The sequence below is a fragment of the Notolepis coatsorum genome, assembly GCF_963971535.1.
Source record: "Notolepis coatsorum genome assembly, chromosome: 6".
In the NCBI taxonomy this organism is placed as follows: Eukaryota; Metazoa; Chordata; class Actinopteri; order Aulopiformes; family Paralepididae; genus Notolepis; species Notolepis coatsorum.
The window spans coordinates 145,649,946-145,662,719 of record NC_140170.1 but is presented as its reverse complement, the minus strand read 5'-3'; positions in this window follow the sequence as shown (position 1 = coordinate 145,662,719).

Here is a 12,774-nt window from a genome sequence, read left to right as displayed (position 1 = left end):
TTCCAACAATTGTATACAACATCCTTGAATCTGTGGAACATGTTTGATATTAGAAATGTGTCTAAATCTTATTTAATCATTTATTATTATAATTATTTATTTTACAGCAACACTGTAAAATAGTGGGTGTAGCACACAAGACATTTTAAGTTAATGATTTCCTTCCCTGTTTGGCTACCCCACACCCACGAATAAAAACCTTTCACAAACTGGGCAGTAGCCTACATGAGGTACACAGGAAAATTCGCAGAGTCAAATTTACTCAAATTGAGTAAAATTTTACTCCCAAAAAGACAGTATTGGCTCCGACTCCAGATAGAGTGAAAATGACTCTTGTCACAGAGTTAAATCTTCAGAGTTATTTCTACTCCATTTAGTGTTAACATTTAACTCTACAAAATACCAACTTACTCCATTTAGCATAAAGTAAAAACAACTCTAACATCTATAGAGTTATTTTTCACTCAATATAGAGATATTTTAAGTTATATTTCACTCAATATAGAGTGGTATTTTAATCAATATAGAGTTATATTTTCACTCAATAGAGTTATATTTCACTCAATATAGAGATATTTTAAGTTATATTTCACTCAATATAGAGATACTTAAAGTTATATTTCACTCAATATAGAGTGGTATTTTAATCAATATAGAGTTGTAATTCCCTCAATATGGAGTTGTAGTTCACTCAATATAGAATAGATTTCACTCGATATAGAATATCATATTTCACTCAATATAGAGTGGTATTTTAATCAATATAGAGTTGTAATTCCCTCAATATGGAGTTGTAGTTCACTCAATATAGAATAGATTTCACTCGATATAGAATATCATATTTCACTCAATATAGAATTAAATAATAATTTACTCTGGAATAATACATTTAAAATAAACGGGGGCAAAGCAGAAATCAGTATTTAACAATGCACTTTTATTTGCAACATGCAGGCATATCCTTTGGGATGCAAACAGTTTTACAACAGCGTGTGAGAATCATGACTTCAAGGGGCAATCGATAGAAAAAAAAATTAATAAAATAAGATTCATCAATAAGCTTGTGCAATCTTTGTTTTCAGTTGCCAAGAAATTTGAAATTCCTAGTACCTTGGACTTAAAGGTCTATGATGACTTAAAACACTGAAGTCGACAAGGAGGCGTTTCAGTTGGGATGCAAACAGTTTTACAACAGCGTGTGAGAATCATGACTTCAAGGGGCGATCGATAGAAAGAAAAAAAGGTCATTAATAAAATAAGATTCATCAATAAGCTTGTGCAATCTTTGTTTTCAGTTGCCAAGAAATTTGAAATTCCTAGTACCTTGGACTTAAAGGTCTATGATGACTTAAAACACTGAAGTCGACAAGGAGGCGTTTCAGTTAAAGAAACCAGACATGGGTGTGTTGGAGATTTGTTCACCCCAAGTTGCTTATTAACATGGAGCCTAGCCTCATCCAAAATGTCACACAGGTACTGTATATGTTTGTACTTTGAAATGATCTTTGTTTCTATACGCCCAATGTAATGTAACATAGTAAAAACACGTCTGAGGAAGAACTTGCTTGGTGTGGATCCTTCCTAATCTTTTTACATTACACTTGTCAAACATTCCTCTCTTGCTAATCACACTTGGTATATGTCTACGTGATTGTTAGATTCAGTGAGCCCCTCTGCAAACAACTCCATTATATACAAAAATCACCATGACTTCAAGGCTTCATGGGGAGAGTAATCGATAGAAAAAAGGTCATAAATAAAAGACAATTACATTTTGGCCTCTGTAAAGTGACAGCAGCATCTGCACCCTTTTAAAAAGGGATAGCTCACCCAAAAAAAGAAATCTACCAATTACACACCCCATGAATCCTTGAATTCATGGAGATTTGTTTGTTTGTCGCATTCCTGAGCCAATAATTCAAGCCAGTCATCAAATTATTGGCTCAGGAATGCAACAAAAAGAAATCACCATGACTTCAATTAAGGCTTCATGGGGAGAGTAATCGATCAATTACATTTTGGCCTCTGTAAAGTGACAGCAGCATCTGTACACCCTTTTAAAAAGGGATAGCTCACCCAAAAAAAGAAATCTACCAATTACACACCCCATGAATCCTTGAATTCATGGAGATTTGTTTGTTTGTCGCATTCCTGAGCCAATAATTCAAGCCAGTCATCAAATTATTGGCTCAGGAATGCAACAAAAAGAAATCACCATGACTTCAATTAAGGCTTCATGGGGAGAGTAATCGATCAATTACATTTTGGCCTCTGTAAAGTGACAGCAGCATCTGTACACCCTTTTAAAAAGGGATAGCTCACCCAAAAAAAGAAATCTACCAATTACACACCCCATGAATCCTTGAATTCATGGAGATTTGTTTGTTTGTCGCATTCCTGAGCCAATAATTCAAGCCAGTCATCAAATTATTGGCTCAGGAATGCAACAAAAAGAAATCACCATGACTTCAATTAAGGCTTCATGGGGAGAGTAATCGATCAATTACATTTTGGCCTCTATATAAAGTGACAGCAGCATCTGTTCACCCCAAAGAAATAAAAGAAAACTAATAGTGTTCATCCCCAGTGCAATAGTTCAAGAGCTTAGTGATTTTCTCTTTTCCTTTTTTAAATCACAGGAAACAGTATGGAACAATAAATGAGCTTGAATCGTCATCACTGTATGACATCTGTATATCGAATGCTTTGTAAAACAAAAGCTCTTTGACATCAACTACATGAGGTCCATCTGTAGTACACACAACTTTAAATGCATAAAAATGGTCATCCAGAGACACGGTTTGTAGTGCAAATGTAAACAACAGTAACCTCTCATCTTTAAGAACAACACGGTGGATTTTGTGAAAAACTGGAACCTCACTAAGAACTTTAAGGCAAACAACTAAACCTGGACGATACATATTTCCATGGTGTTTGGCCCATCTAACATTTAACACCTTGGTGTCACTTGGTACCTGAAGAGTCTCCGCTATCTCACAGCCTCTGTCCATCACATTTAATGCTACCATTTTACTTGGACCAAGCACCAGTCTGTTGGGATCAAATGTCTGCCAATTGTATGCTACTTGACTTTGGTGTTTCTTTGCCAACGTTTTAGTTATATTTTTGAAGCTTTTTAGTTGTTTTTTAAAGAAATTATGCTTCGCTTCATAGCGCATGCACCAGACATGCAAAAGTGGTCCAATTTTACGAATACATGTAGGATAGTGCACCATAAAATGATGCTTTGGTAGTAGCCTCCTGTTGGGAAACAAATGCTTGAATAACCCGTGGTGCTCTGCAATCAAGTGTTTTAAATAAATAGTAATGCCAGTTGATAACCTGGGAGAAAATACAATATCTGCTATTTGAAGCAACAGCAGAAGCAAATACCAGTGTTGATCATTTGGACAAACCAAGTCTCCAAAGATAAGTGGTAGATTGCGAAGTAAACACCAAGATTGGATTGCATTTAACCCCAAGTCATTTGAGGTCTCTACTAACTTCAATGCAGGTGGCTTGTTGTTTTGTTCCAGGTAACCATAGTTAAAGCTCTTAATTCTCAAGTCTATTTCCTTTGATGTTGTGTAGTTTTTAATCAAGTGTAGTATTAGCAGTTTTATTTCATATTGTGCCACGCCCTCCAAGATATCATGCATAATATCGACAGAGAAATTGTCACATGTATTGAAGTACTGCAAGGAATTTAGAATGCAAGAACGTTTAACTCCCATCACATAGGGAAGACCAATAGTAGTCTCCATTGTGTGGCAGTGTTCTGCATGAAGTGCTCGAGTTCGCATAACTATCTTGGGTGAATCTTCTTTGAATTCCCTCTGAAAGTCCTCTTTCTCAGCAAGACAAAAGCGGCAACAATATCTGGCACTGAATGATTCTACGAAACCAAACAAACCGTGAATACCAAGGTTGTCACCTGTAACTTGGACAATAGTTCCATACACTGGCTGATCATACAATGGGACCTTAATTCCATCCTTCTCCAGTATTTTAATATCTTCCACAAGTGGAGCAAGTATTTTAGAAAAGCCATGTGTTTTAATGTCTTGGGCATGGAATAAAGCGACCAAATGAATATTAAGCAGAATTGAGTTGTACTTTGGAGAAAAATTACGCAAGGTGAAATAGATTGCTCCTAATTTATGTATTCCCTTTTTACTCCCCAACGGATTCGCGCATTCAAAATCATCATAGAAAAGCTGCACCTGAATTGCATGCTTCTGTTTTGAAAATAGAGGATGACTCTTGAAATACTCTCCATCACACAAGTCATTAAGAAGATCTTCTCTTAAACTGGAATCACTCTGCATCATCTCTTTTATATTAGGGTGTTTGTAAATAAAGTCTAATGTTTTCAAAATTGGGATATAAACACATTTATCAGTAACAACAGCCTGATCATAAGTTCCAGTAGTCCGATTGCGCAGGGTATCAAATCTTGTACCAAGGACATATTCAACTGGGTCTACCCTTCCCCACTTCTCTGTAAAATATTGCCTTCTCTTAGTTTCAGAATTTAAGATACAAAAGGGATTTTCAATTTCTTCATAACACTGATCAATTTTACACTCAACCTCACTTTTGATAGGTTCCTGTAAAGATAGACACTGCTTCACATATTGTTTTGCTTGATTATGGATATCATCAACAATCACTTCCATTGAAGTTACCAAAGAGTTGATTATTGTTTCACCTACACCTGCCACTTTAAGTTCAGCTACTGTTGCAGCACAGCTGTCTACAAGACTATTATTAAGAAGGACTGGAAGGACTGGGTCAGAAGGGGCACTGCCTGATGGAAAGTCATCAACATAACTTTCAGCTAAATGTTCAGCTGTAGAGCGGCCTTCACCAGGATCATCACATGGTTGATGACGTGCTTTAAGATGCTTTCGAAACCCAGAAAAAGTGCAAAAGACATGTAAACAACCAGGCTGACCACATTTAAGACGAAGTGTCCTTCCTGAACAAAGTCCGTGGATCATCCTTAAGTGCCTCATCAGTGAATTGGCATTTGCCTGAGAGTTTTTGCAAATGAAACACAACATCTTATCAAAAAACACTGGAGCATCAGAGGCCTCAAGATAAAATATCTTCTCAGTATCAAAAGTCTGTGCAGCATCAGAGGCCTCAAGATAAAATATCTTCTCAGTATCAAAAGTCTGTGCAGCATCAGAGGCCCGAGATAAAATATCCTCTCAGTATAAAAAAGAAATCAGTGCAGCATCCGAGCCCTCATCTCTTTAACCCTGGGGTTGACATTAGTTGTAGCAGCATCGATCTTGTAAATGGCGGTTTGCAAGAAGTTGTACATATTGGCCAGATCCCGGTTGTATGAGGTACCAAAGACAAAATGAGCTTTGAAAAGCTCATCAAAAGAGGCAAGAGAGTCTGGTGACTTACAAGGGATTGCATGTTTGTCAATCACAATGAAGTACTTGTGAATCACACTCCTCTGGGTCCCCACAGCAAGCAGATAGGGTTGAAGGCTCTCCGTGATGCTGTCCAAATGCCCCTGGATACTGGTCCCAGTCTGTGACAAGAGAACTTCATTAGTCTTGCTATTAAAATTAGTCACGGTTTGCAAACCGTGGTCTTTGCATGATTTCAATCATGCAGGTCAATATCAGGGATGCACGATAATTATCAGGCCGATATCAGCAATTATGACGTCATCCCGATAAAAGTATTGACAGCTCTGATAATAAAAAAAATATATATATTTTTTTTACTTTTTTCTTTTCATGTCAACATTCACACGCACTATATATGCTTATTTAGGATTTGACTTGATTCAACAACAAAGCAGTCGGGGCAAAGGCAAGCCAAAAACGGTCGAAAATGTGGTTATTTGAAGTTTGGATTTTTTTCTTCTCACAACTGAGGTAGGTAGATTACATTTTTAGAGACTAAAGTACCGAAAAAGGTACCGTTGGGTACCGGTATCGATTCACAGGTACCGGTACCGTATCGGTTCAAATGTGAACAGCATCCCTACTGACAAAGCACAATACCTGTTGGTTTTTAGTTGTTCAGGGAAACACATTGTTAATGACATTGACGGATTGTGAATTTTGTGATCGACTCAAATTATATTTATTTGGAAAAATAAATAGTCACTTTATTTGAAGAGTCAAAACTGTTCTCTTGGCTTTGTTTTGTTCATATAGTAACGCTCATGACATGATAAATCTGGTTAGGTCAAAACTACAGGAATATACATAAAAAAAATTATAATTATAGTACAATAAATATATATATCGGTTATCGGTATCGACCTTGAGGAGCAGAAAGTTATTGGTATCGATATCGGGGTCAACAAATCAATATCGTGCACCCCTAGACAGAACAGTGATCCTTCTTATACTTTAATTCAACTGTAACTAGGGATGCTCGATATTGGCTTTTTTACCGATATACCGATATTGTCCAACTCTTAATTTCCAATACCAATATCAACCGATACCGATATATGCAGGGTTTCCCCCCCAAAAAACTGAATAATTTCAGGTAATTAACATTACATATGTCTTGTTGTGGAATTAACATAACATTATGCATACTTTTGACAATAAATAAAATCAGAATTTGTTCTTACTTGCCTGGGTAAATAAAAGTTGGTTATAGAAATGTAAAAAGAATAATTCATTTTTTTTTTACCGATATTTTCCTATATCACATTTGAATGCCAATATCGGCCGATAATATAGGCAACTGTAACCTTACCTTTATGAACTTCACAAGGGAGTCAATGGCTTCTCTGGCTGAGAGCTTTCCCGGTCTCTTGTTGCGTCCCTGAGGTGATGGTGGCAGGAGGTGGACAAGAAGCAAGAGGGAGGACATTTCACTGTCCCATGCTAAAAATACAAAAAATTAAATAAAAAAAATCAGAAATACATTTGACTAAAAGCTGTGTTTCCATTTGTTTAAAAAACAATTCACCCTTCCATTATTATATTCCTTTAATTCAAGCATACCATTGTTCAGTTCTATTGTGTCTGTTGTGGATTCAGCATTCTGAAGCAGGTCTTGAAGGTCGCCGGTCTGGGTGAGGCCACGGCTTTGTTCAAGGACTTTCTGCCTGCAGAAAGTAGGCCACTTCTCCAGGAACTTTGCAGAGATGTCATCACCAAACATCAGACTGAAATCCTGCTCAATCTGCAGACAAGATGGAATAAAACATGGTTGAAATTTTTTTGTCATACATTGTTAAATAGTAGGGCTGACCCCTATTAATCGATTAGTCGACTAATCGGTCGAAAGGGGCCGTAGTCGACTGGCCAACCTCTTAGTCGAATATAATATTATAAAAAAAAAATATATATATATATATATATATATTATAATTTTTTTCAAAAGAAAAGAGGCATAGAAGCGTGGCTAACGCTAATGGCAGGCATACCAGAGGCTAACTGCCTACGAAAACAGGCACAGAGGCACTGAAAGAGGATTTCATCAGTGGACCAATTGTATGCTTTTGCAGAGGACAAGAAGCCTTCAGTTGACTCCTTCAGACATTAAGCACCCCCCACAGCCCAAATGGAATGATAAAAAAAAAATATATATATACGTTTTTTTTTTTTTTTTTAACAATCCTAGTCGACCATCCAAATCCTTAGTCAGGGACAGCCCTATTAAATAGGTTCACCCTATGACCAGGGATGTGATCTAAATTGTTTAAAAAGGTCATTTTTTATTTCAGTTAGACTTTAATGCAAGCCACATACCATTCCTGTGATGTCTAGGAATCGTGGAAAGGTGGTGAATATTTCAGAGGACTTGATTGGGTCATGCATCATTTCTTGGCGATGGGTGAAGGTCTGTTTCATCTTCTCCTTGATGATTGCTTCATCAGTTGTATGCTTCATCAGTGCACTGGCCTCACGAAACTGGGTGTCTGTGGTTAGCTGGTTTTCCTCAGAGAAGGGGGCTCTGTCGCCAGAACTTGGACCACCTGTAACAGTGTAGAAACCACACATACTGCTGCAATACTTTCCAGTGATATGCATTTACTATAATGATCCATCTTCACAGTTGCTAGATAAACAGTGGACTGGGACAATCAAAATTACATACCGATCAGTGGCTGAACATTACGGCTCTTCTTTTGTCCCTCTGATGCTATCTTTTGAAGTGATTTCACCCTCCATGCCAGAAACCCACTCCCATCTACTGGATTGTAATACTGCTCCTAAAACACAAGAAGTAAAGAGGAAAAAAAAAAAGTTATTTGGTTTAAATGGGCATGTGTAAATGTGTTTATTTCTCTCCTTAAAACTTAACACATGCCCTTCTCTGAAGAATTGCTAAAATCAAGGTCAACAGGTAGGACATCTGTGGTTCTTAAATTGTTGAGGTTAGGAGAAATGGTCAGCATACAGAAATGTTAACAAATATTTAGTTGAAATCGTACTCCGCACAGCCCTTTTAAGCAATTCCAGAGAAGTGAGGAGTAATGGGGTTGGTGTTTTATGTACCATGCATGTGATTGGATAATGTTATGCATAATGTTGTGTTAATTCCACGACAAGAGATATGTAGCCTAATGTTAATTACCTGAAATTATTCCTTTTGGGGGGGGGGGGGGAGAAACCCTGCATATATCGGTATCGGTTGATATCGGTATTGGAAATTAAAGAGTTGGACAATATCGGTATATCGGATATCGGTAAAAAAAAGCCAATATCGAACATCCCTAGAAATTATATAACAAGAATGACCTATAAACATAATAATTGTTAGACTAGAAGTCTTTATTTGTCATGCAGTTTTAACACACACGCAAGATGGGCGACCCACAGGAACACACATGCACTGAGTCGCCGATGAAATGTCTCTCTGCACTTTTCCCTGATGTACTTACATATCCCAAATTGCCCTGGGGATCGGCCAGGTATGGGAATAAGGCAGTGATGCCCTTTGCGTAGTCTTCTTTAACACGCCTTGAAGGACTCGTCCTACAGTGCACACATACACAAGTATGAGATCCAAACAAAAGTATTGCTGTGCCAATGCCTTCTGCACAATCTATGTAAAGCGCTTTGGATAACCATTTATCATTTACCAATTCTGCAAAAAGGAGGATCTTAGTAAAAACCAAAAATGTGTATTGGGTGCGTAATGTTTAGATAACATAATTACCCATGCTCTTTTGCCATGTGCGCAACCAATATCTTCACCATGTCGCGTCTTCTGGTATCCGTTAGGGTTTTCGTCCGAGCATAATCGGCAATGATCCTCTCTCCTCCAGCTGTGTCCCTCAGAATCTTTTCAGTCATCTAAGCGGGAGTAAAAAGGGGGGGGGGGAGGACACACATGGATAGACAGTCATTTGGTGGCCAAGTATATTTAACCCTTTCACTGCCACACTAGTACCAGTATGTGGTATACAGTATGTGGTATACAGTATGTGGTACAGTATGTGATAGTAAAGGGTTAACCTTCTGTAGTGCGGCAGTGAAAGGGTTAACCTTCTGTAGTGTGGCAGTGAAAGGGTTAACCTGCTGTTGTGCGGCAGTGAAAGGGTTAAGGTGACAAATGTAAACCATGACCCCCCCCCACCCCCATTTTCTCCCCAATTGTACTTGGCCATCCCCAATGCCCATGCTACCCCTTTATCAGAGTCACCATCTCCATTTCAAACAGTCATATGCAAAGCTTACCAGAGTGATACGAGTCAGGTCAGCACCGTTTCTTGGAGCAGGACTAGACTGCAAAATGATGGTGTCATCAGACTCCCCCTCATTGTCTGCACCAGAGCTGAGAACGGAGCTTTGGCTGCTGGAGTTGCTTGCAGAGGTCCTCACTGAATCTAACAATCATGTAGACATATAAGTGTGATTAGATAGGAATGTTTGTGACAAGTGTAATGTAAAAAGACCACATTAGATTAGGAAGGATCCACACGTTACATTGGGCATATATACAAAGATCATTTCAAAGTACAAAAATACACAGTACCTGTGTGACATTTTAGGTTAGCCAGGACACGTGTAGCCTTTTTACAACGCATCCGCGTTTCCGGCGCTCTGATTGGCCAGGTCATGTGACATGTGCGCCCAATAGCGTGTTTGCCCATTTCCGCGTCGAACAGCCTGCAAACTACCTGGCGTTCTATCGCCATGCTCTAAGACAAACTCTAACCTTAACCAACTTCGAAGAGTGCCCTTAACCAGTGTAGAAACTTGCCGTCCCACGATTGCCGCTCATGTCACATAACCTGGCCAATCAGAGCGAAAAAAACGGGAACCCGGAAATGTTGTAAAAAGGCTTCAAGCAGCCAGGACTGTATGGATGAGGCTATAAGGCTCCATGTTAGCAACTCACCTTCAGGATTTGAGTCTTGGGGTGAACAAATCTCCAACACACCCAGGTCTGGTTTTTTTAGAAGAAATTGAAACGCCTCGTCGTCGACTTCAGTGTTTGAGTCATCATAGACCTTTAAGTCCAAGGTACTAGGAATTTCAAATTTCTTGGCAACTATAGACAAAACAAGATTGCACAAGCTTATTGATAAATCTGTTGTGCAATTTATTTAATTTGTATTAATTAAAATGTCATAAAATGGGATATTAAAATAGCCACTGAAAATGTGATCATATGAGGAAGATTGACAGCCTTAATTGACATACTTAACACCGGTTCCTGACAGGCAGCGAGCGTGCGAACTGGAGACGAAATCGTGCGCGACACTGTCCTGATATGAGGCGGCGCGTGTCCGGGTGTGTCTGTGTGTGTGTTACCTGGAAGCACACAGGGGCAAAGCAGCCTGCGATTCTTGACCAATAAAAAGTGTTTAGGGGCGTGACTCGGCCGCGTAATCGCTCAACTAGAGACACAGCGAGCGAATATTTGAGGGGGGAACGACATCGCCGCTCAGTTTGCTGTCGCTCGCGGCAGGTCAGGATAGTCTGATTGAAACGAATACATTTTAATCATTTTCGCAATCACGCTCGCTCGCGTCACTGCCTGTCAGGAAGGGGTGTAAGACATTGATTGGTTCACTCTATCCTAAATAAAATGGATTGTGCTTTGTACTGTAGGCCTACAGCTTAAATTAACATGCAGGGAAAGCCTAAACTGATACCCAGTATGTTGTTGCATAGGGCAGTGGTTCTCAAACATTTCATGTCAAGGACCCCCCAAATTGACAATTAGCCCACAGACCCCCCATTTGAAAAGATGTGCCATGGACCCCCATAAGACAATATTTGTATGGCTCTAGCAGTGATTCTCAACCATTTTAATTCCAAGGGCACCCATTTAATGGCATTTGTATCTTTGGGACCCCAATTTATATTGTAAAATCAATGTTAATTTAACTCTTGACGGTGTACAATGGACGTTGGGGTCCATTTGTACACAGTCAGAGTTACAGACCAATAAGGGTCCATTTGGTTCCTAACTATCAAGGCGGACGCCATTTTGAGAACCAACGGCACGCTGTGCAAAATGTTTCACTCACCACACTCCAAAAAAGTTGTGAAGGTCAATTGGCCCTCAAAACAGATGAATTTCTGCCGGTCAACGTGTTTAACACGTACAGCCTGCATCTGATGGCAAATAAATAATAACAGTTACTAAGATGATACATATAGGGCACAACAACTCATGCATTATGAGGAGTGTTACAATTAGAAAATATTACAAAAGCACCATACAGTAAATTTCGCTGAGTACATTTTACTCAAACTGAGTAAAACTTTACTCACGTCTTGGGCTCAAATTGACTCAGTTTGAGTAAAATTTACTCTGTGAAATTTACTGTGAGGATAGTTCCACAAGTTTCCATTATATTATACATGGAGGCAGAACACACAAATTAGTCAACCCAGTACAATGGTTCAAATAAACACTTGTTGAACCGAACAGTGCGTCAAATTAACTTGTTATGTCCATTTACCACTAGTAAAACAGTCAACCTACAGCACATTGCGGCAAATTTACGTGACTCTATTTAGAGTAAAACACACGTTGTCTCTTCAGCAAAATCCGCCAACATGTAACATATAATTGTTCCATCTCCTGTACTATGTCTACTTGTCTTGTATGTTCTTAATACGTCAGTTTTTGTATGGATATAGTTATATCACTACTTTTAACAACAGCCTACAGGCATGGTCTACAGGTATGGTCTCAGGCCTATACAGGTATAGCCGCATGCAGGTGAAAATTAGCTTCTGGCTAACACTAGCTCATATACATTTTACATGAAAACCGACATGTTGATTAATGTGCACTGTCCCTGATAGCAATACTGTTGATAATTGAATACTCGTGTTGCACCGACGTACCTGTTCTTAAGTTATTGTCCATAAAACTGTAAAACGTTTATTTAATAGCGTGCGTGCTAGCAGCTAACATGCTAACATCGTGATAGATGGCTCTGTGGCTTAGCTGTAATGTACGGTGACTCTATTTAGAGTAAAACACACGTTGTCTCTGCCACCGTTTCAGCAAAAACCGCCAACATGTAACATATAATTGTTCCATCTCCTGTACTATGTCTACTTGTCTTGTATGTTCTTAATAAGTCAGTTTTTGTATGGATATAGTTATATCACTACTTTTAACAACAGCCTACAGGCATGGTCTACAGGTATGGTCTCAGGCCTATACAGGTGGAAATTAGCTTCTGGCTATACACTAGCTCATATACATTTTACATGAAAACCGACATGTTGATTAATGTGCACTGTCCCTGATAGCAATACTGTTGATAATTGAATACTTGTCCATACAACTGTAAAACGTTTA